This window comes from Chenopodium quinoa, unplaced genomic scaffold, assembly GCF_001683475.1.
Source record: "Chenopodium quinoa cultivar QQ74 unplaced genomic scaffold, ASM168347v1, whole genome shotgun sequence".
Lineage (NCBI taxonomy): Eukaryota > Viridiplantae > Streptophyta > Magnoliopsida > Caryophyllales > Amaranthaceae > Chenopodium > Chenopodium quinoa.
Genome location: NW_018743979.1, coordinates 2,348,739 through 2,371,687, shown reverse-complemented (window position 1 = coordinate 2,371,687; position 22,949 = coordinate 2,348,739). Strand labels below are relative to the sequence as shown.

General features: G+C 35.0%; 1 pseudogene; it reads left to right on the top strand.

Moving 5' to 3' along the window:
• The first annotated feature begins 467 nt into the window (after nt 1–467).
• LOC110690075 lies at nt 468–22,320 on the top strand (annotated as a pseudogene).
• The last annotated feature ends 629 nt before the right edge of the window (nt 22,321–22,949 follow it).

Below are 22,949 nucleotides of genomic sequence, written 5' to 3'. Positions count from 1 at the left end.
CTTAGCAACTCCAAAAGAAAGTTGCTAAGTTTAAATACTCAATTTTGAGTTTCATTTGACAAAAAGTATAGGCCCTTTATTAATATTATAATATATTTTATAATTTATTTAAGTTTTAGTTTATTATATTTTTTTTTTTTTTGAAAAACTTATAATATGGATTTGGTGGGTTATAAATTGAGTCTCACCAATGAAGATAGTCTTATATCCAAAGTTTCATTAAATATCAATAATTTTCTTATTTATAGATATTTGAAGTATGGGTTCTAGTGTTTTCAACGGACTAATTTACTTTAATCTATAACAATGTGCTTTAAGAATTTATTTGTATTCTTGAAGTCATAGAAAAAGTTGTATGATTCTTTGAATGTGAAAGCCGTAAGTACGTCTGATCTCTTCTCATCATCTGTATTTTAGCCTTTTAGGTATAATATTTCGTAAAGGCCCCTAGGAGTCTTGGAGCTTTGATGTGTCCACCACACCTTAGTGTCAGGGAGGACGATGAAGATCAAAGTAGTGTCACTGCACAGTTTTCTGCTGAAAGCATATTGCATAATAGCTCTGAATTGAGTGAGCGTAACTGCATGGACTCTTCTGATTGCTCTTCATCTATGGACAGTTCTGCAATTCCTGTTGCCTATGGAGAAAGTAGAAGTAATATGAACCTAAAAGCAACAGAACTGAGGCTTGGCCTTCCTGGTTCTCAATCCCCTGGAAGAGATGCTGAACTTGGCTTGCTAAGCTCTTCGACACTGGATGAGAAGCCATTGTTTCCATTGCACCCTGTCAGTGATGGTACAACCTCACCATCACATAAAATCATTGCGTCAGGAAACAAAAGAGGGTTTCCTGATGTTGTAAGTGGCTTCTCAAAGGTAGAAACTAAAACTTCGTTTTGCTCGATCATCGAAGGTAGAAACTAAAACTTTGTTTTGCTCGATCATCCATTAAAAGAGAGTTCTACAACTGGGACAGCCAAGAGGGCTCTTGTTCAAAGTAACACTAGTTGAAAACATGTGGGAGCTGTAAATCATGACAGTGCACCTGCACTACTTAAGTAAGTGTGCCATGCTTAACCTTTGTAGGGTTCACTGTTTCATCTTGGGGAGCAGTTGAGGACAAAGTTTTTGGCTGACAGAACTGTTGCTTGTTAATCTGCAACAGGGCACAAGTTGTTGGTTGGCCACCCATCAGATCCTTCAGGAAAAACTCCATGATGACTACTTCAAAGAGCAATGGAGTAGATGGAAAAGTGGGAAATGGTGTTTTATTTGTCAAGGTCAGTATGGATGGCGCTCCATACCTTCGGAAGGTAGACATAAAAGCTTACACTACATACCTGGAATTGTCATCTGCTCTAGAGGAAATGTTCAGTTGTTTTACCATTGGTGAGAAATAATTCTGATTGAAGGAATGGTTTATTACTCTATCAATTTGACCAATTTGTTTTATTGTGGTAAATTAGTGAAGATCGTGAGTGATTTACTAGCACACGATGTTTTAATGATTTTAGGTCAGTGGAAGAGAGATGCTCAGTGAAAACAAACTTAAAGATCTAGTTCATGATTCAGAATATGTTCTCACATATGACAAAGATGGTTATTGGATGCTTGTTGGTGACGTTCCGTGGGAGCAAGTTTTTAACCTGCTTATATTTCATAGTTTTATCTAATTTTTTTTTAGCAATGGGTTAAATTGACAATTTTGTTTGGCTTGCAATTGACAAAAGTTCACTCATTCCTTTTTTTTTTTTTTTTTTTTTTTTTTTTTTTTTTAAATATGGTTTTTCATACATATCGAGAAGTAAAAGTATCAGCTTGCTTAAGTGCTGACATATCTGCTAGACTGCAATGACAAGATAAATTTTTTGTTTTGTAACATGCAAATGGAATTCAATGATGATCAGTATCCATTAGGAGGCAACAAATTAAAATAGTTGATCAAGTTTTGCCTGTTTAGCATAGGTGATTGTAGAAACTTCGAGTCTTGCTAGCTTGTATCATATGGTAGACATAGAGAATCTTCAAGAAGATAAAGTATAAGTAAAGCGAGACTGAGATAATTAGAGTTCTACGGGAAAAGGAAAAAAAGAACTAGTATATTTCAGGAAAAGAATTGAAGAAAACTAGGGTGGCACTAGAGAGGTTACCCTGCAGGCTGCAGCAGAATCTTCTTAATGAAACCAGCTTCTCACAAATGTCGCCAAATCCTATGAATCCTATGCCATGTTAAATAAACTTAATATAACTCAGATAATGTGTGTATCTGCAGGCTACACTCTGGAGCTTTAGATAAACAACTTATCTTTCATCATTTAACGGGAAATAAAGTATTGGATATTTTGACTAGGGTATTTCATAGCCAATTTTCTTTAGTCAAAAGAAATGGAATGTTTGGCTCCCTTGATCATAGCTTCGTTGGAAGTGCTCGATACTATGATCGATGGGGGGATCAATGAACCTAAGAATTCGAATTCTTTTAGACTACTGGTTTGAGTACTACGATCTTTGTTAATGGAACTAAATTGTTTTTTATTGGTTGAAAAGAACTTCCGGGTTTAATTGGAGTAAGACTATTGAAACAAATAAAAAGTAAGAATTTTCTTCTACAATAATTAGTACAAAAATCAACAACTTAGGGTGGACTAGTGTGAGACCTCTATTCCCTATGGTTTGGTTACTTAGTCTTCATCGCTATTTCGTATACATGTTCATGTTATTTAAGTTAAGCTAGAAACTATTGGCTAAGCATTAGATCTCGTGGATGGGGTAAATGGCCCATTATTAAGTTTCTATCATTTCGGTGGTGTTCATTGGGGAAACATGCCGAATGCAAAATGAAGCTCTGTGATGTGCTTGAACTTGGCCAACTTTGGGATGTTACAATAAAGTGTTGCTGAAACTTACTCCCCAAATGAGATCTACGAGAAGTTCTTTTCCAAGGAAATGTTTATGGCTCCCCTAAGGTCTAAACTACCTTGCAACGCTAAACTATCTTAACTACCTTGCATTATATCACCACGAAGATGTCATTGACTGTAGAAGCATTTCTTGACGAGCTCCTTAGTCCTCGTGAGAGTAGTTTTAGTGCTATATACGTCATAAGACAATCTCCATAGGCCACGATTATTAGGGGCGACGATTCAACAATTAATCGCCTTCAAATTTTGCAAGGTTGGGACAAGTAAGCCAAGTCACTACCCAACAAACAATCAAAAATTACTCCATCTTTTTTATCGACATAATCTCCCACTACCGCAAAGCTCAGGAATATCTCGCTTCTTTATTCACTTTAAGGTGCTCAATTACCTTGAATCTCAAGCATTTCAGAGTGTCTTGGCTTACTCTCTCTGTTTCAAAATAGATGTCACACTTTGACTTTTTGCACTATTTACATAAACTACTTTGACTAAATTTAATGATTTGTAAATAAGAATAAATAGTCATGTGAATACTTGTTAGAATTATTTCAATCTATAGTTTTCGAATATCAATGACTAAAGATATTATTAGTTATAGTTTTACTTGGCATATGTGCCAATTTGATTGGGGCATTATTTTGAAACACAGGAAGTACTTCAAGCCCATCAATTAACGTCTTGACCCTTCAATGGTCATCAAAGACAACGCAAGTCTTTAATATGGGCTTAGTGGTTGTGGCTGGGTGCTATGGGCACGTTCCAACGAAGGTCACCCAATCTTATATAAACAGCGAGGTGAACAACTCCCCATCATCTGATGGACCTTTCCTACAGCCATCACTTTGATTCCACGTGGAACTTGTTTGTGTCCTTCAAACTTGACTTAAGATGTCCGCTTAAGAAAGCATTTCCCCGTCCACGAACTGAAGTCTTGCGTGGGTGCAACTCTTTGGTTGCATAGATGCAAAAGGTATCTTGCCTCTTTTCCCAAGAGGCTCCCATGATTCCATTGTGGATATCACTTTCTATAGTCGAATGCGAATGAGATCAAACACTCATGTCTATGCTCATCACAACGAGACTTAGTTTGTCCCTTTTGTGGCTCATATTTACGGATCAAGGCAAGGACATAAGATCAAACACTTTTGTCATTAAGTTTTTTATTATTATCGAGGAGGGGGGGGGGGGGGGGGGCTTGCCTTCTCTTTGCCCAAGGTTCCGTCGACATTGTTCCACAAGTAACCTTTAAGAGTTTGGCATAACTCCTATCCTAGCGGCTGACTTCATAGGGATCACCCTACTTCCGTTAGAACCCTATAGATTCTAACGCGAATTGAACAGACCCTTGGATCAAATCGAACAGACCCTTGGATCAATAAAGTCTTATTGTCCTCACCCTCACACAACATACTTAATTGTGTTCGTAGTCTAAGGAAATATGGCATTTACGATCTCTTGATCGAATCCTATGCCAAATCCAACTAACAGAGTAGTGAGTCCTTCCATTGCACTACCTACTACGAGGTGAAATGATTGTACTGAAATAAATAAGCATTAGATTTCACTCGTTAGAAATTAACTTGCACCCAATGTATTTACATGAAGTGAAATAGTATAGCAAGCGTAACGATGTAAAGGAACAATCTAAGAGCTAGAAATAAATTAATGATTAAATTGCAAGAATCTCGTTGTCAACACCCCTAAAGAACATTAATTTGCCATAGCTAAGCTCTCCTAATGAACACCCACTGCAATAAAATAATAATTGGCTATTGAGCCCATCCTTTGGACCCAACAAGATTACTGCAATCTCATTTAATTAAACTATGAAGAAACAATGCCTTTTATAGGCTACAAAGTAATTGACAAAGCAAACTAAAAGCAAGTTAAGATGCAGTACCAAAGTATGTGGAATAGTTCATATGGAGTCTTGTCAAGCTTATTGTGAAGAACCCTGTTGAAATAGACAAGAAAAAAGAATAGTCTTTCCCTGATTATTATCAAGAAGCCCTGTACTATTAAGCATAAAAAGCATAAAATTCATCATATTCCTTAAAGTTCTATTTTTCCTTTCAGTTATATCGATATCGTTTTGTTCTGGTGCATATAATGCCGTTGTTTCGTGCACTATGCCGTTTGGCTCAAATATTGCCTTACGAGTGTTAGGGTCATACTCACCAACCCTATCACCCCTAAGTCTCTTGATTTCTTGCTTAACTGGTTTTCTAAATCAGCTTTGTTTTTAGGAACTACTTCATCTTTAGACCTAAGAAGAAAAACAATGGTGAAACGAGAACAATCATCAACAAAAATAATGTAATACCTTTTCCCTCCCCTGCTCACGTGTTAACTCGAATGAACAATACAAGAGGGGGTGAATTGTATTGTAGAGAAAATAGGGTAATTTTTGCGGAATTTGCAAATTAAACTTAGAAAGAACTTAGAAGTACAAAGAGAGATTTTACGTGGAAAATTCTTGGCCCTAATCAAGAAGAAAAACCACGACTACAAGGGATTTTAAAACTCAACTCTTAATTATAATAGGGAAAACAACCTATTACAATCTAAGACTCTAACTCAAGTTCCTCAACGAACTCGAGTTCCCCACTCGACTGATTCCTTAACCACTTGATCTCTCAGTCTCTCTCTTTCTCTTTGCTTCACTCAAAGCAATTCTCACTTAGAGTTCACTCAAACTCTAACCCCAATACAACACAAGATTAACTCTACTATTAAGCACAACGACACTTTAGGACTCAAGTGGATATTTACTCTTTTTAAAACAAGAATGATCATAATGCTCAAGTGTATTTTTCCCAATTGAAAAATCAGTTTATTTATAGAAGAGTAAGGTAGTTACTTCCATCGTTACTTTAGTTCCACTTAGCCACAACTTCCTTGATTTTAAGATGTGCAGTTGAGGGGAATGTGATGGACTGGTTTGCTAGCCGAAGTCAAACCGATCAAACACCCTTTGTTGGAGCTAGTACTCGAGAAGGGAAAAGAAGAGAACAAAGGTCAGCAACATCCAAGGTCAGAACAGCAGCAAGGGAGCATAGGGAAGCATTCCCTTACTAGTTGACAAATTCAATTAAGAAAAATGGAAGGAAAGAGGGCAATCAACTTTAGCTTTGTTCATTTATGGTTTTTCCATATTAGTAATTTAGTCACATGTACTCTCCCTAAGGTCAGCCTAGCTTGACCACTAGTAATCCTTAGTATAAGTATTGTAGTAAGAAGTAGAAGAAGGATGTCCAAAAATTAGTGAGGAAACACATTGAGAGTTGCAACCTAAAGTTGCTAGGAGATTGGCAGCCTCAAGTTGCTAATTGTATCCCCTTTGTTTTATGAGTTAATCAATTAATTGTCAACCTTCCACTGTATTATTCACTTGATAAATTACAGTAACTTAACTAGTCTATTACAGGGAACTTGGGTAGCAAGCTGAATTAACTTCCTTATTTTTACTCAAATTTGTTTTGCCACTCCCCCACTCTTCTCAACAACTTTGACTAAGCCAAACATGCATTCAAAGATATTTTCCAATAGATAAATAAATAAGCAGAAAATCTTTTTCTAAAAGATATTTTCTAAAAAGATATTTACTTAAATATTCCTTAAATAAAAAATCCAACGAATATGGAAAATAAATCTTATCATATTAATTAAAAATCAACTTGATTCTTAAACATGTAAATGTGCTAAATATGAACATAAGAAGCCTAAAACAAAGATAGAAATAATTTAGACTCCTGAGTTTTTCTCTTAAAACTTCGATTGTGAAGCTTCAGTTCCTCCCTCAAGGAACTCGACCTCTGATTTTCTTCATTGCTTTCCTTAACTCTATAAGTTGCCTTCAAACCTTGTTATATGCTCCTTCCTCCTGTGGATCATCATTACATATAACTTAATCCTATTAGGAATTTGTCATCCACACAACTCAATAGAAAGTTAAGTCTTATGAGTTTGCTTAAGTTCCATTAAGTCATCATCAAAACTTTAGGGTTAACATCACATAATTTGTATAATCACCCATGTCACTTTGAACAAGTTCCAATACTTCAGTCTATCTTTATCTACTGATTTAAATGACTTATTTGCAAAGCTGGCTTTTAACACATATTTCTCAGTTTGAAAAATCAGTGTTAGAAAAACATGGGATCATTTCACATGCTCGATCCTTTAATCAAATCAATGGTAACGTGACCCAACCTTGCATGAAGAAGTACTAGCATTCTTATTCATACTATCAAAAACCCATTCCTCACAAATTTCCCATTACTAGTAAGATTAGTCTATCAAAATCAAAGGAGAGCTTCAGTCCAACTTTCATGAGCAAACTAATAGAATTTTTTTTTCTGCGCAATTGTGGAACATTCAAAACATTATTGAGAGTAAGCGGTTTTCCAGAAGTAAAAGTGAGAACGACCTTCCCTTCACCTTGGATAGACCCGTGAAGACATTTTCACCATCAATTTTATCATAGGTAGTAGCATGTCTTTATTGGTGCACATACAGATGATGTGCCTGGTTGTAGTATCAACAATCCTCTTAGCAACAAGTTACCTTCTAACACAACAGCTACAGAATTTGTAAGTTAGTGTACTCTTATGATCATCTACAGAACTAGCCAAATCACTATCTATATATCCAATCTATTTATCATTCCCTTCGGTTTAATATCTTATGCATATATTCTTGGTACCTTGAAGATAACGTGATATCCTTTTGTGGTAGCAAAATGTAGTTTGTTAGGATTATTCATAAATCTTGGTACCATATTCACTTCTTGAGCTATGTCGAGTGTTGTATGAGTTAAGTATAGTAAATAACCTACCAAACTTCTGTATATAGCATCGACCATTATATGCAGGTTAGCAATTCTCCTTATGATTTCTTGAGGAGATCCATTGTATATTTTTCTTGATTAAAGAAAATTTCTCCCTTGGTTTGCGATACTTGAATTCCAAAAAAGTAATTCATGAGTCTCAAGTCTATCATTTAAAATTCTTGCATCATAGACTCTTTGAAATCATTAATGAGTTATATTATTTCCGATGTAGACAAGATCATCAACATAATGACAGATAATGAGAAAATATCCATCATTGTTTCCTTTGATGTAAAGTGATGGTTCACTGAAACTCTTTTTGAATCCACTATTCATAAAATATTTTCAATTCTACTATTCCATATAGTGCTTTATGTAAAAGATACACTTTTTCTTCTTGACCTTGAATTTCATATCCATGTGGTTGTTTCACACAAGCCTGGCCCTTACCATTAGGCTGCACAGGGCCCAAAATTCAGGAGGGCCCATTTTACTTCTTCTTCTTTAATTGTCAAACCAGTAAAATCTCTCTATGTAAAACCAAACTGTAAAAGCACCATTATATTTTCCGAAAATCTCTCTAGTTCCCAAATCTCTCTTGCTCAACATTAATTATTTCCATTTTGCAATGGCTAAACATTCTATATTCCATTAATATGGGGTTATTCTATTTGACTATTCATATATTCCTCTTAAAATTCTAAAACTCCTTCCAATGTTCCAGATCCAAAGAGTCAAAATATGATGATTGATTGGCTAAAATTCTTTATACAAATTCATCCAATTTCATAATTCATTAATTGTATTATACGAGCTATAGGAGTAAATATCTCATTACAAGCCTTGCTTTGTGTTTTTGAATGTTTCTATTTTGGTCTAGTTTTGTTTTATAAACCCATTTTAGACTAATAATATCTTTACCTTTAGGGTAATAAAAAGCTCCCATGTCTTGTTTTCCTCAATCATTGCAATTTCATCATCCATTACTTTTATCAAGAAACCTTTTGTTGATGCTTCCTTAAAGCTAGAAGGCTCACTTGTTAATAAAGAGAATGTTTCCATGTCATTTGATTTAGATAAATTTTTAGATCTCTCGCTGTGGGAATATTGCCTCTTCTAGATAATATGAAATCTATACCTCACAAATAAATAATATTTTAGGGATAAACAAACAACCACTATGAAGGAAAATAATAAATGAAGAAAATAATTTATCTTAAACTAAACCTTTTATGACGTGAATAATGTTTTAATAATTTGTCAACATTACAACCTAAGCATTATATAATAACTTAATGCTAAAAAAGAATGGCTGAAACTAACAATGTAACAATTTGTTTGCCATTACACCCATTTTCCTCTCCTAGAAAGTCTCACTTTCTTTTACATCATTTATTCCAACAATTCTCCACCTCGTTTATAATTTGAGAACATTCAAATTTTTGACGAACAAATTTTAGTTATCCGTATCTGGTTGTACCATTTTTAAAATGACTACCTTTGTATCCTCAACCACGTTCAAACCAATCAAAACTTCACTAATTTCTCTATGTTAATACTTAACATGTGACAATGTTAAGTAATTCCAAACAATGTTGGAACTTTCTTCCTGACACAACTTTCATTAATATGTTTGTAGGGTTCTCATTTGTATGCACTTTCACAAGAGAAATACTTCCTTTCTCTTTGACATCTCATAGAAAATGATACCTTACATCTATATGTTTGGAATGAGCATGATGAACTTGGTTCTTGGCCAAGTGAATAGCACTTTGGCTGTCACAATTAGATTCACACATTCCTGCTTCAACCCCAAATCGAAGTCCCTACAATTATGTTAGCTATTCCTCCTTATTTGGAAAAGATTAAATTAGCAAAAAATAAGAGAAAAAGAATGAGAGGAATAAAAGGGGAGAAAAAGGAGAGTAGTAAGAAAATAAGAAATAATTTTTGGAAAATTATTTAACGATAATTTGCATCATTTGTTATTTAGTTATAGGCTGATTACATATAGATATGTAATCAGATTAATTGTTAATTGAATAGAATTTGTATCACATTGTTTTGATAAATAGAGAAACACATTTAAATTTGAGAGGTTACCATCAAATATTAGTTTATAGTTTATAAACACTTTGTGAGTTAATCTATTATATTATAAAGATGTAATTATTACCTATTCTGTTTATACCAACGTTACATGGTACACGAAACGTTTTGGAACTTGGTACGAGAACATGGAACGTAGCCTTTAAAGATCCTGGAATGTATGGTCATTTGTTTTAATAGTGTTTTGTTAATTTCTAATTTTATATTTGATATTTACCATAAATTAACTTCACACACATTTAAAAAAAAATTAAAAAAGAAAAAAGAAAAGCTAGAAATTGTTATTAATGTATTACCCAACTGCCCATGCTATATAGTTGTACATAGTACAAAAAAATTAATCCCTCCGTCTCATAAAATAATGCTTTTTTTTTTTTGGTAAACCAAAATACAATGCCTCTTTCTATTTAAAGGTTACATTTTTTGACATTTTTACCCTCTTTTTGATAAGTTGTCATCTTTTTTTCCTTTTCTTTTTTGTACTTTTAACATCAATTTCCAACATTTTCTCTCTTTATCTCTTCATCTCTTCATTTGTTCCCAACTACTTTTTCTTTCTCTCTATCTCTCTCTAACCCTACATGCACATATTCTTCTAATCATTAGTTTTAAGAAATTTACAACTTTCTTAATTTCCACATAAAAACCCAGAGAGACATTGTATTATGAGATGGAAGGAGTACTGATTACTATGTAGGCAATTAAAAAAGAAAAAAAAATTAAAAGAGGACATTGGGACATAGGGGACCACAACCTTAATTTATTGCTCTAAACTTGTTTTCTTATCACTCTACATTTACACTTTTCATCATCTCCCTCATCCATTGGTGAAACCCTTTAAGTTTTTTAAACTTTCAATTATACTCGAAATTATAAATAAATAATAATCCAATTGTCACTCAAGACCGCGGCTTAGATCTTACTACAATTGGGTTCTGACGAACCAGATTGTGAACCACTGCGAACTGGAACGCGTGAGTACCACGTTTTGGTACGGACGTGTGGGTACGGGGAACAAGCTATCGTCTCGCGTTTCGAGTAACACTAGTTTATACACAAAGGAAAAGTGAATATTATTTCGGATTTCCGCTATAAGATTATTTGTGATATTACCCAACAGTCTGGTGTAGCCGGTTACATACATACACGTTGTATAAAACAAAATGGAAGATTCGATATAAAAAGGGAGAAAAAGGAATGTAATAAGAAAATAAGAAATAATTAATGGCAAATTATTTAACGATAATTTGCATCATTAGTTATTTAGTTATAGGCTAGTTATAAATATGTAATCAAATTAGTAGTTAATTGAAATTTAGATAGAATTTGTATCACATTGTTTTGATAAATAGAGAAACACATTTAAATTTGAGAGTATACCATCGAATATTAGTTTATAGTTTATAAACACTTTATTAGTTCATTTATTATATTATAGAGATATAGTTATTATCTATTTTGTTTATACACAAAGGGAAAGTGAATATTATTTATGCTGTAAGATTATTTGTGATTTTTTCTGTGTGCAGTTTCAGAAGAAAAATACTTCCTTTTTCTATGATATCCCGTAGAAAATGACACCTTACATCTATATGTTTGGTACGAGCATGATGAACTTGGTTGTTGGCCAAGTGAATAGCACTTTGGCTGCCACAAATTAGATTTACACATTCCTACTTCAACCTCAAATCGAAGTCCCACAAGTACAATGCTTCCTTAATTCCTTCTATGATAGCTATATATTCGACTGCTATCGTAGATAAAGTCTCTCTATCCTGTAACATTGTTCGCTAACTAACTGGAGCACCATGTATTTTAAATACATAATCAGTAAAGGATCGTTGTCTATTTAAATCATCGGCATAATCCAAGTCAACGAAACCGCTTATTTGACATGTATCTCCACCAAAGCATAAACCTGTGTCAATGGTACCTTTTAAGTACCATAAAATCCATTTCAATGCTTCCCAATGTGCTTTACTTGGGTTCGCCATGAATCTACTAACAACACTAACTACTTGTGACATATTTGAACGTGTACACACCATGGCTTACATTAAACTGCCAACTGCACTAGCATAAGGTACATTTTTCATGTATGCCTTATCTTCTATTGTGGGAGATTGTATACAAGAGAGCCTAAAATGTGGAACTAATGGAGTCACCACTGACTTAGCACCTTTCACCCCAAACCTTTCAATACAATTTACCTTTTTAGCTTCATACCCAGTATTTTCTAATCTTCATACCTAGTATTTTTCTTATAGCGCCAAAGTCTTTAGTTTCAAACTCTTCATCGAGTTGACTTTTAAACCTATTTATCTCCACCTTGTCCTTAGAAGAAATAAGCCTGTCGTCCACATACAATAAAAGAAATATAATCACCTCCACAAAATTTGCGAATGTATACAACTACTAGTAACAATCGTAATTACTTCTAGAAAATCTTTGTTTTAACATAAAAGAATCAAGTCGCTTGTACCACTGTCGAGGAAATCCCATAAAGTGATTTCCTCAAGCGACATACTTGATACATATAGATTTTCTCATCCAAGTCACTGTGTAAGAAAGTTGTCTTCACATCGAGATGTTCCAGTTCAAGGTATCCATGGACTCAACAGCACCTGAATAGAAGTATGTTTAATCACTGGAGAAAATATCTCATTGTAATAAACACCTTCTATCTATGCAAATCCCTTGGCCACTAACCTAGCCTTATACCTTATTTTATCAAACTTGGAACGACCCTCTTTTCTTTTATACACCCACTTACAACCGATATCAGTCTTTCTCACAGGCAATGGGACTACCTTTCATGTATTGTTTTTATGAAGAGATTACATCTCTTCATAGAAACCAACCAACTCTCGCTATCCTTGTCTTTGATAGCTTGTTTGAAGGTGTCCAACTCATCATCCTCCACCAAGAGTGCATATTCTGCCAAGTTTACGTGCCCGTAATGCCTCATAGGTTTGTATGACCCAAACTTTTAAACTAATTTATAATTCCTTTTGGCTTAGTGGAATCCTAAATGTGCATTTTCTTGCTTAATGTCTCTCATTTTCCAGGACTAAAATCGTGTTGGTCTTTAGATTCTATCTCCACCACTTGAGTATTTGTAGTCATTCCAACATCACCATCATTAGGCACCATAGTTGTCCCTATAAGAAGATAAAGATTACCATGACGAATCCCCTTCATCACTACCAAGTAACCACAAACAACTTTTAAAACTCCATTCTCCAAGACTATTTTGCAACAGTTTTTCTCTAATAACCCAAGAGAAATAAGGTTCTTCCGCCAATCTTGGATGTGACTCACAAGGTTATTTTTGTTCCGTCATGCATCTTGACTTGGATAGTACCTAACCCGACAGTCTTACAAAATGATCGTTTCCCATCAAAACAGTACCACCATTGTACTTCCTATTTGGGCACATATGGTGAGATGCACCCAAATCAAGCATCCATCTACCAAATCTCATTGCATTGTGGTAACAATAATCATCCTTGTCATTTGAGACAAAACTAGCTTCTTGTTTTTCATATTGTTTTCCTCTAAAGTTGTCATTGTGGTTCTTCTTGAATGTTACCCTCTTATTTGGGCAATTAGCTTTAGAATGACAAAGCTCACCACATTTGAAACATGGCCTTTCTGCAAGAGGTCTAGATTTTGATCTAAACTTTCCTCCTTTGCCTCATCCTCTTTCATTAGTCCTACCCCTACAAACAATCCTTGAGTTTGTTCGTTGCATTCTCTTCCATTACTAGACATCATTCCACTTGTAGCAACGTTTTTGCTAAAAGGAACGTTCTAGTCTCATCCATGGTTAGAGTATCACCCACAAGCATCAATGTTTGGTCTTCCTCATCTACCTTCACATTTATATCCTTTAAGTCTGATATTTCTATCTTTCATGTATACATACAATTTGGATTTTAAGTAGATCCTATTTGTTAGAGTGTTTGTCATGAAATTTGTCCTAACTTTGATAACACGCCAGCGGCTGTTGCTTCTTCATTTACCAAGAATGCAACATCCCTCTTAAGGCATAAGATTATAGCCGCTCGTGATTCAAGATCTAACTCTTCCAAATCCTCATCTTTCATGTCCTCGGGTTTTTGTTCTTTTCCCGCCAATGCCTTATGTAACTTTTGTGACATAAGTAAAATTTTCATTTGCATCCTCCAATAGGAAAAAATCATTTTTCCCATTGAATTTTTCAATTTCATATTTCCCAACTTTTACCGTTCCATTAGTAGATGCTTTTATAATTATTTTCAAATAAAAAAAAATTAGCACTTAAGATTTTGACGTTGGCTTTGGTACCAATTGTTAGAGCTCTCGCGGCGGAAATATGGATTCTACTAGATAATATGAAATGTGTACCTCACAAATAAATAATGGATAAAGAAACAACCCCTATGAATTAAATAACAAATGTAAGAAAATAAACTTTCTTAAACTAAACCTTTCATGACATGAATAATGTTTTAATAATTTATCAACATTACAACTTAAGTATTATATAATAACTTAATGCTAAACAAGAATGACTGAAACTATTTAGCTAAAAAAACTACGTAACATGTTTGTAAAATGTACTCATTCTATTTTGCCATCACGAAAGTCTCTGTTTCTTTTACATCAATTATTCCCACATACATAACGCTCATAATCACTCAAATAAGGTCTCTTTCTTATTTTTGTTGTTGATTTAAGATCAGAGAAGATGAGGTTTCTCGTGTGTTTGTGTATTTGACACGGGATTAGGAGATCTCTGTGGACTGTTTATTGCATCATTCATTGTTGTTAAAGATGGGCCATGAGAAGTGACACCTTCTCCCTTGTACAGGAAAGTGGACTATTTCATCATTCCATTTTCATCTTGTCGATTCTTCAAATACAACTTCTTTGGAGACTATTAGCTTCTTAGCTTGGGGGTGTAAGTAATGATAGCCTTTTGATTCATCTCTGTATCCTACAAAAATTAGTTTTTTTTCCTTTAGGATCAAACTTGTCTTTACCCTGATCTTTATTCAAGGCACACTACATCCAAAAAAACTTTTTAAATCACTAACAATAAGTTTTCTGCCGTTCCAAGAATCATGGCCTATAGATCAAAGAAGCGGGATCGGAACCTAGCACAAGCGCTAGTGCTGAGAGCAACATCCTCTATAAGGAGTTGTTTCAAATGGCTTTAGTTAGAGAACGGTTGAGTATGTAAATAGTTGTATTTATAGCTTTGGCCCATAATGTTTTAGGAAGACCCTTTTCTTCCATCATGCTTCTTGCCATCTCTACAATTGTGCGATTCTTTCTCTCAGCTACACCATTTCTATTGAGGTGTCCTTAGACTGTCAATTACCTTTTTATACCTTTGTTTCTACAATGCTCCATAGAAGGGTTATAAATAAACTCACCCCCTCTTTCAATTTTCAATGTTTTTATCATATATCCACTTTGTCTTTCAACAAAAGCTTTAAATTGGAGAATATGTTGAAAGCATTTGACTTTTTGATCGATAAAATATATCCACATCATATGATTGTAATCTTCGACAAATAATAGAATGTACCTCTCCTTTCTTGTGGGGCCAAATGTATCTACATGTACTAATTCAAGAGAAGCTATGGTTCTCCATGAAGTATTTGGGAATGGAAGACTATGCATTTTGCCGTATATACATCCTTCACTAATTTGAATATTTCTAACAATATGTGGTTATCCCATAACCATGTCAGCGCCATAGATAAGATTCATCCATAGCATTTTCTTGCAATGCTAGCTTATTTTGTGGCATATGAAGTAGGAAAACTTTATTTTCATCCATTTGTAATTTTGCCAATATAGTACCAGATTTTTTGTCTATAAAATTGCATTCCCCATCGTCAAATTTGCTAAATATCCTCATTAAAATAGTTGCCCAACAATTATGTGTCAAATTATGCGCATAGAGAACATCATGTATGTATTTTGTGTCATTTGATTTACTAGTAACAGCAATGACTCCTCTTCCTTTAACATTTGTTTTTTGTCCATCACCCAAGGTGACTTGGTTTGCTATACCCATATCTAACTTGATGAACATATCCTTATTTCTTGTCATGTGGTTGCCACAACCACTACCTAAAAACAATAAATTATCATATTTATTTTGTACATCCATGCACGTAAGGAATAATTGTTCGTCTTCAGCATTTGTGGTGAAATTTGCTTCATTTGTATTATTTCCATTTTCTTGCAACAATCCTTATGATAATGATTCAAATTAGGACATCTCTTATATATAAAATACCATTCAAATGATTGATGATTAGACTTACCACAAATACAACAAGAATTATTTAACCTTTGCTGATAATTTTGGTATTGTCCGCCACAGCTAAAATTATGGGTTCCACAACCTCTACCATATTGGTAACCTCGTTGGTTTCCCCTTCTTTTCTTTGACTCTCCTTGATATCGTTTGTTTGATATGTGAAGTTGGGATTGAAATGTTTGATCTATAAGTTGATCGGAATGTGCATTTATTTTAATTTTAGCTCATGTGATGCTAAATATCCCATTAACTCATGCATGTGAGAGCTGACAATTCTTTGGACTCTTCTATTATAAATGTGGTTTTCAGTCATACTTCTCATACTTTTCAAACTACGTTTTTTTTTCTTCTAATGTGTCACCGAGACTTCTTGTTTGATTCACTATCTTTGTGACTCGTGAAAAATAAACTTGGATATTTTCTATCTTTTGCATTTCCAAGTTATCAAAATCTCTCCATAGATTTTGTAATCTAACAACAACTTTTTCATTTCCTAGATATCCTTGTTTTAATATATCCCATGCTTATTTGGATTTTTTCAATCCATATTAGCGGGGAAATATAGTTTCATTCGATGAATATATCATAATGCAAGTGCAACTTTCTTCTTGTTTTCCTTGTGTGGTTTTTGTTGTCCTTCATTAGGCTTTTCTATAAGGTCTTCATAGCTTCTTTCACGAGCTCCCATAAATCTTGAGATATATAATATGTTGGCATTTGAAAACTCCAATAGTCATAATGTTCTCCATCAAAGATGGGAAGAGTTGGGTTGGCTATGTTAATCGGACTCGGCTAATATCGCAAAGTGTCCGTGTCGACACGATACTTCATGGACACGGGACACGTGTTCGATCCTTCACTGTGCACTCGGACACTTCCATTAAGAGAGCAGAGGAAAAAAGAGAAGAATCATGAAAGAAATACATAACTTGTTCGAAAACCACCATTAATATAGAGAACATGGAGGGAATAAGATTGCCATTTATTAGGAGAATTTACCGAGGAAAGAATTATAATAAAAATAAAAATAAATAGGGGTAGACATAATGAAAAATTTAAGGGATACTCAACGGTAACCCCCAACTTTTGCTACGCACCAACGGTAACCCCCTTTTTTTGAATTATATAAAATGACCCTAATTAAGAAATTTACCTCACATATGACATTAATGAGTGTTATTTATTTAAAAAAAAAAACTAACTGTGGTTAACTTGAAAAAAAAAAAAAAAAAAAAAAACCAACCCAGCCACCACCTCCACCCTCATCCCCAACTGATCTAACCAGCACCGCCTCCACCCTCACCGGAGCCACCAAACCCCCTCATCTGAAACGCCGACAAAATCAAGGAATAGTGATAAGGGATGGTCCAGTTTGCTCTGCTTCTTTAAAGAGCTTGTCACCAGCTACTGCTAATAAAAAAGGGAAGGCAATTATTGATGCTCCTTCGACTTTCGAAATTGCATAATCCTCCTCGGCTCCTACTCTCTTTTACAGGCGGCGTGCAGCGGCGGGACTTGTATCTCCGACCAATCTTTCTATTACAGCGCCACCACCGCTTGATCTTCCTCAAACATCTGCCAGGTTGCTCAACCTTATGCCGGAGCCGACTGTTGATATTATTCTCTCTCCTACTGAAAATGATTTTACGAATGTGGCGAATTGCTTTATCCAAGGTAGAAGAGCCCTTGCTCGCTCTATGCGTCTCTCTAGTTCGAAGGTTCACCCCCTTCCAAGGGCGTCGGTTCTATCTTTTCTCCGTTATTCTCCTTCTACTTTTGGTGAAGGACTTCTGAATCTCCCTTTAATTGAATTTGATCCACCAAATTCGCCAGCTTCTCTGGTGGCGGCAATTAATGTTGATGAATTATTTAACTCCCTGATGTCTCACTCCGTTCAACTAAGAAAGAAACGCAAGGCAAGGGAGGGTGGTACTACTCTCTCGGATGGTGGTGGGTTTAGGGTTTAAGGTTTTGATTTCTGGGAGATTGAAGAAGATAAAGAGATTGAGAGAGGGTGGAGGAGAAGGCGGAGAAGAAAGAGAAAGAGAGATCGGCGGATGATAATGTTGGTGGTGGCAGGTGGGAAGAGGGTGGTGGGGAAGGAGGAGAGGTTGGCCGGAATCAATGGGCAGTTGGGGGTTGGGATTAATTTTTTTAATTTTTCTTTTAAAAAAAATATAAATATAACCATAGTTAATATTTAATGAAATAAGGTTATGGGTGGGACGAATTTTTTAACTAAGGTCATTTTGTATAATCCAAAAAAAAGGGGGTTACCGTTGGTGCGTAGCAAAAGTTAGGGGTTACCGTTGAGAATATCCCAAAATTTAAAGCTTTTGTAATATATAATTTATTTATAAAAATTTAAGTGATGTATTGACGTGTCCCCGTACCCATGTCCAAATATCGGGCAGACTCCCCGTGTCCTAAAATTTTGGAATTTGCCGGATCGGACACTTCGACATGTGTTCGTGTCCGACACCCGTTCCCGAGTCCATGTAACATAGTGGGTTGGGAATAAGACAAAAATGGTGTTGATGAACCGGTAGCCACAATACCAAATGTGTTAGAGACAACAGAAGTTTAATGAGTATATGGATCAGAATATAAGAAATATATAGAAATTAATACTTCCTCCTTTCCCTTAATATTGCAACAAGTAAGGTAAGCCCAGTTTGTAAGACGATGAGTGAGATACAGAGAGCTAAAAGTATATATATATCCATGTGATGAAGAGAAAAATGGAGAAAAAACATATACAAAATAGGAAATATTGCAATATTTGTGAAACATTTAAAATGGTAATTGTTGCAATATTAAGGAAACGGAGAAAATATATATGCAATAAGTAGAGCTGGATCACCTACTTTATTTAATAATATAATTGAGAATGATATATTTTATATTGTGTTTTTATATCTTACACTTTTTAAAATGAAAATTTGTTACAGCTTTTATACAGCAGGAAGAAATCAACATTATTGTACGCCTTACAAATAAATAACTTTTTATTTTAAGATTCTCATTTTATTTCTATTTATTGCAAATTCATCTGATAAACTTGACTGGAATTGAGAATAGTTGCGCAAAAATCAAAAGATGTTTTCTTTGTGAGAGAAAAAGGATTTTTTTTTTTGTTTTGCTGTGTGTAAGGACTGTGAAGCAAATATATATGGCCAAGGAAGCCGCGAACAACCAACAAAAGAAGACGAAGAAGTAGTCAGCCCTTAATGGCGTAATTGAACAGTCATTGAAATTGTAACAGCCAATTGTTCGTTAATCAACGCATAATAGCAACCGCAGTATAAAATTAAATGTTGTGATTCTTACAATATTCCATTCCAATGAGAAATTAATAAAAGAACAAAATGGTACCAAAAAGATAGAGGACCCTCAGCCCACCCATGCATCGAATTCCCCATGTCCCGTGGCCGAAGCCCTACCCGATGCTCCCGCACGAGTCTATGGTCACTTCTTAATCAGTAGTACTAAACTACTCCAATATATAAATGTGGGAAAACTCTCATTTATTTCAATGTGTGACTTTTTCTCACTCATTTCTTTTGAGTTTCATCATCTGAAATATTAAGCAACCATGCTAGCATCTATTTGGTTATAATTTCTGCTAATCTCAGTTTTTTCTTCTATAAAATAGATGAGTGAGAAGATATTAGATTCTATCTGATGAGAGGGGTTATCACTGTGTTAGAATCCAACCCCTTTCTATGTATTAGATGCTTTTTTAATGCTTTCCTAAAGTTTACTTTTATGTTTTCTAGGCCTTAGATCCTATTATTGTGTTGTTTTCATCTCGGTGTTCACTAAGGATTCTATACATGTACGACTTTAAGCTCTTAAGGGGACAAATGATTGAATGAAATCCAAAAGTCTTCTACCAAGTGTTGCTTTGCTTTAATGCTTGTTTGTTGTTACACCTTTATATATATTGTATCTTACTTGCATAATAGCTCCCATCATCACTAACTTGATGCTATAAGAGCTCGTGGTTCGGACCCGCTTGTGCCCATTTAAATTATCGGCCGTCACAAGCCCTGACCACCCGCACTCCGTTGCCAAAAGACATGAGCGCTCTTGAAATCAAATTACCTGCCTGTGTTGCTTAGTGCTCACAAGCCCCGTTTCCGCCCAAAGGAGTGTGCCCTTGCCGCCAAAAGGTGTTGTAAACTTAACTGCAGGAACGAAAAACAGTAAGAACAATGTTACCGGGAATGAGACTGATAAGTCGCAGACTTTGTCTCTCTCTTTAGAACATTCACGGTACTGCCTCGAAGTTGTGCAAGCAGCTCATACGCAACTAGATGTCCCCCAAGATAAAACAGTCTCTCTGAATAAAGAAATAATGTACCAATGGTCTTGCACTGAACCACCAGGCAACGAAACACCAAAAGTGTATAGAAAGTGCTCGAATTCTGTGTTTAGAAGAAAGAGGATTGAAAATAGTTTTTCTGTGTATTTTGAAACTCTGAAGAATGCCGTATATATAAGCCACCGGATTAAAACGTTTCAAGCAAAATTAACACACCATTAACTCAGTAAACGGTACTAATTTAACGGCAATTTTCTAAACAAAAACGGTTTCAATTAAATCGGTAATTAACCCAGTCAAAACGGTTACCAGAAATTAAGGAAAAACGGTAGTATTGATTAGAAAACGGTAATGTAAGTCAAAAACGTTTAGCAAAAAACAAGGCATTAATTACGTAATTAAGCCTTGTTCAAATACTGTGCAAAAATTAAGTTTACTTAATAAACCCGACCCAACCCGGCTCGGGCGCGCGTGTGTGTGATAGGTTGGCTTGGTAGGTGAGTCCTCCCTCTCCACAAAATGTGGGTAGCCCAAGGGCCACACCCAAATACTCCACACTCTATATTATAAAGGAAGACAAACTTCCCTTTCCCACCAATGTGGGACTTTTTGTTTTTCACAAAATTCACACTACACACTACTTTTTCCAACAAAAGGCAAGAGCGTGTTGCACGTTCCGGTGTCCAAAATCTCGAACCCACTGCCTATAAGCCCCCCCCCCCCCAAAAAAAAAAAAAAAAGGAATCTCTTGAGTTAATCGTTGGGAGGGAAAATTTTATAACACTTTATGGCCTTATGATGGTAATTAGCTGGGAGCTAATTGATATAGATGGTTGTATTAGTTGGTTTGACTACCTAGTTATATCTAAGTGTTTAAAAATGTTTGGTAAATAGCTTTTAATTATTGGCTTTTTAGTGTAGAAATAAACAAAAAGCTATAAGTTCAATGAGCTAATTCAAAAAAAGCTCCTACTTTGAGCCCAAAAAGCTCTTTGAATAAGTTGTTTACCAAACACTCAAATTAGCTTTTTTAATACGGTCAAAGCACTAATAGGCTCAATAAGCTAGAAGATCTTTACCAAACGAGGCATGTCTTAAATTTGGTTTTTCCGTCACTCCTTTCCAAAACATACAGGATTGATGTTCATTCTTGTGTTGTATGAATTATATGTAAAAAGCTTACGCTGCTCAAAGTAACATCATATGGGTTTCTGCAGGATGTTTGTTGATACATGCAGAAGGTTGAGAATCATGAAGAGCTCTGATGCAGTTGGTTTAGGTATATGTTTCATTTATGTATATCAAATTTTCGACATTCATACACTTTTAAGTCCAGTTCTTTGGTTGACAATATTGTGCTCAGTTTGTTAAGTTAGTGCAATGACCTGTGTGTCTGACTGATTCACTAAAAAAGCTAAAAAAAAAAAAGTATGGAAGAATGAAATGAATATAGCAAAAGGATTTTTTATATTCTAGTGATTCCTGAGTGAAAGAATGACGAATTATTAATGTATGAAGATGGAGATAATACATTTGGGCATAATATTAGAAAGATTATTAAGGTTGGTTTGTACTCAGAAGATCAGATTTCAGCTTAACAGTGTGAGAAAAGAGTTGTCTGATCATGACTTTAAAAATATGTCATGTCAGCACAAAATTGAATACAAAATGCTTCTTTGTGATCTTTCCTCTAATAAAACATATATGCATTTGAAATCTCGTGATTTTGATAAGATCTTCGCTTATAGATATACCATAATAACTTTTGTGCAGCTCCAAGAGCATTGGAGAAATGCAGGAGCAGGCGCTAGCTTTCCTTGGCTTTGCTGATCATTCCTTGTCTTGGGCTGATATGCAAAGTGTATATCAGATTGCTATTGTGTTTGTATTATCTGCACTGTTAGCTATGTTGCTAACTCCTGCTTGCTATCAGGACAGCTTACATGTAAATTACTCTGCTTGGCTATTTGCTGTAGTTTTCTATTGTGAGTGCTTCATTTGAACTTAATCGCGCTTGAAGATGCAAATTAGCTTATCTCTATGTTGCCTCTACCGCTTGTCTGCTATCTATGCTTGTTTGCCACATTGTTCCCAATTATAGCCTCTGATCACCTTGGAGTTTCTAGGTTTTGATTGAGTAAAAAAGATAGAATGTAACTTTTGCAAATCAATTAGTTTCCCCAACTCGGTTGGTCTTTATTGTATTATAAAAAGAGCTACATGGGACAAGATTGTTTAGGCATACAGGGACTTATGCAATGTGTTCAGGGTATGCTAATATTTTGTAAATGTCTCATTAATCTTTGTAAGTAGATCTAAAGCTTCGGGTATCATAAATCTACACAGAATAACCCCTCAACATCGGTCATAGTCTACCCCTTCATTGAGTAACAAGAATTTTCCCACTTTCAAACTTGTAGTTCATTATCAGACATAATAG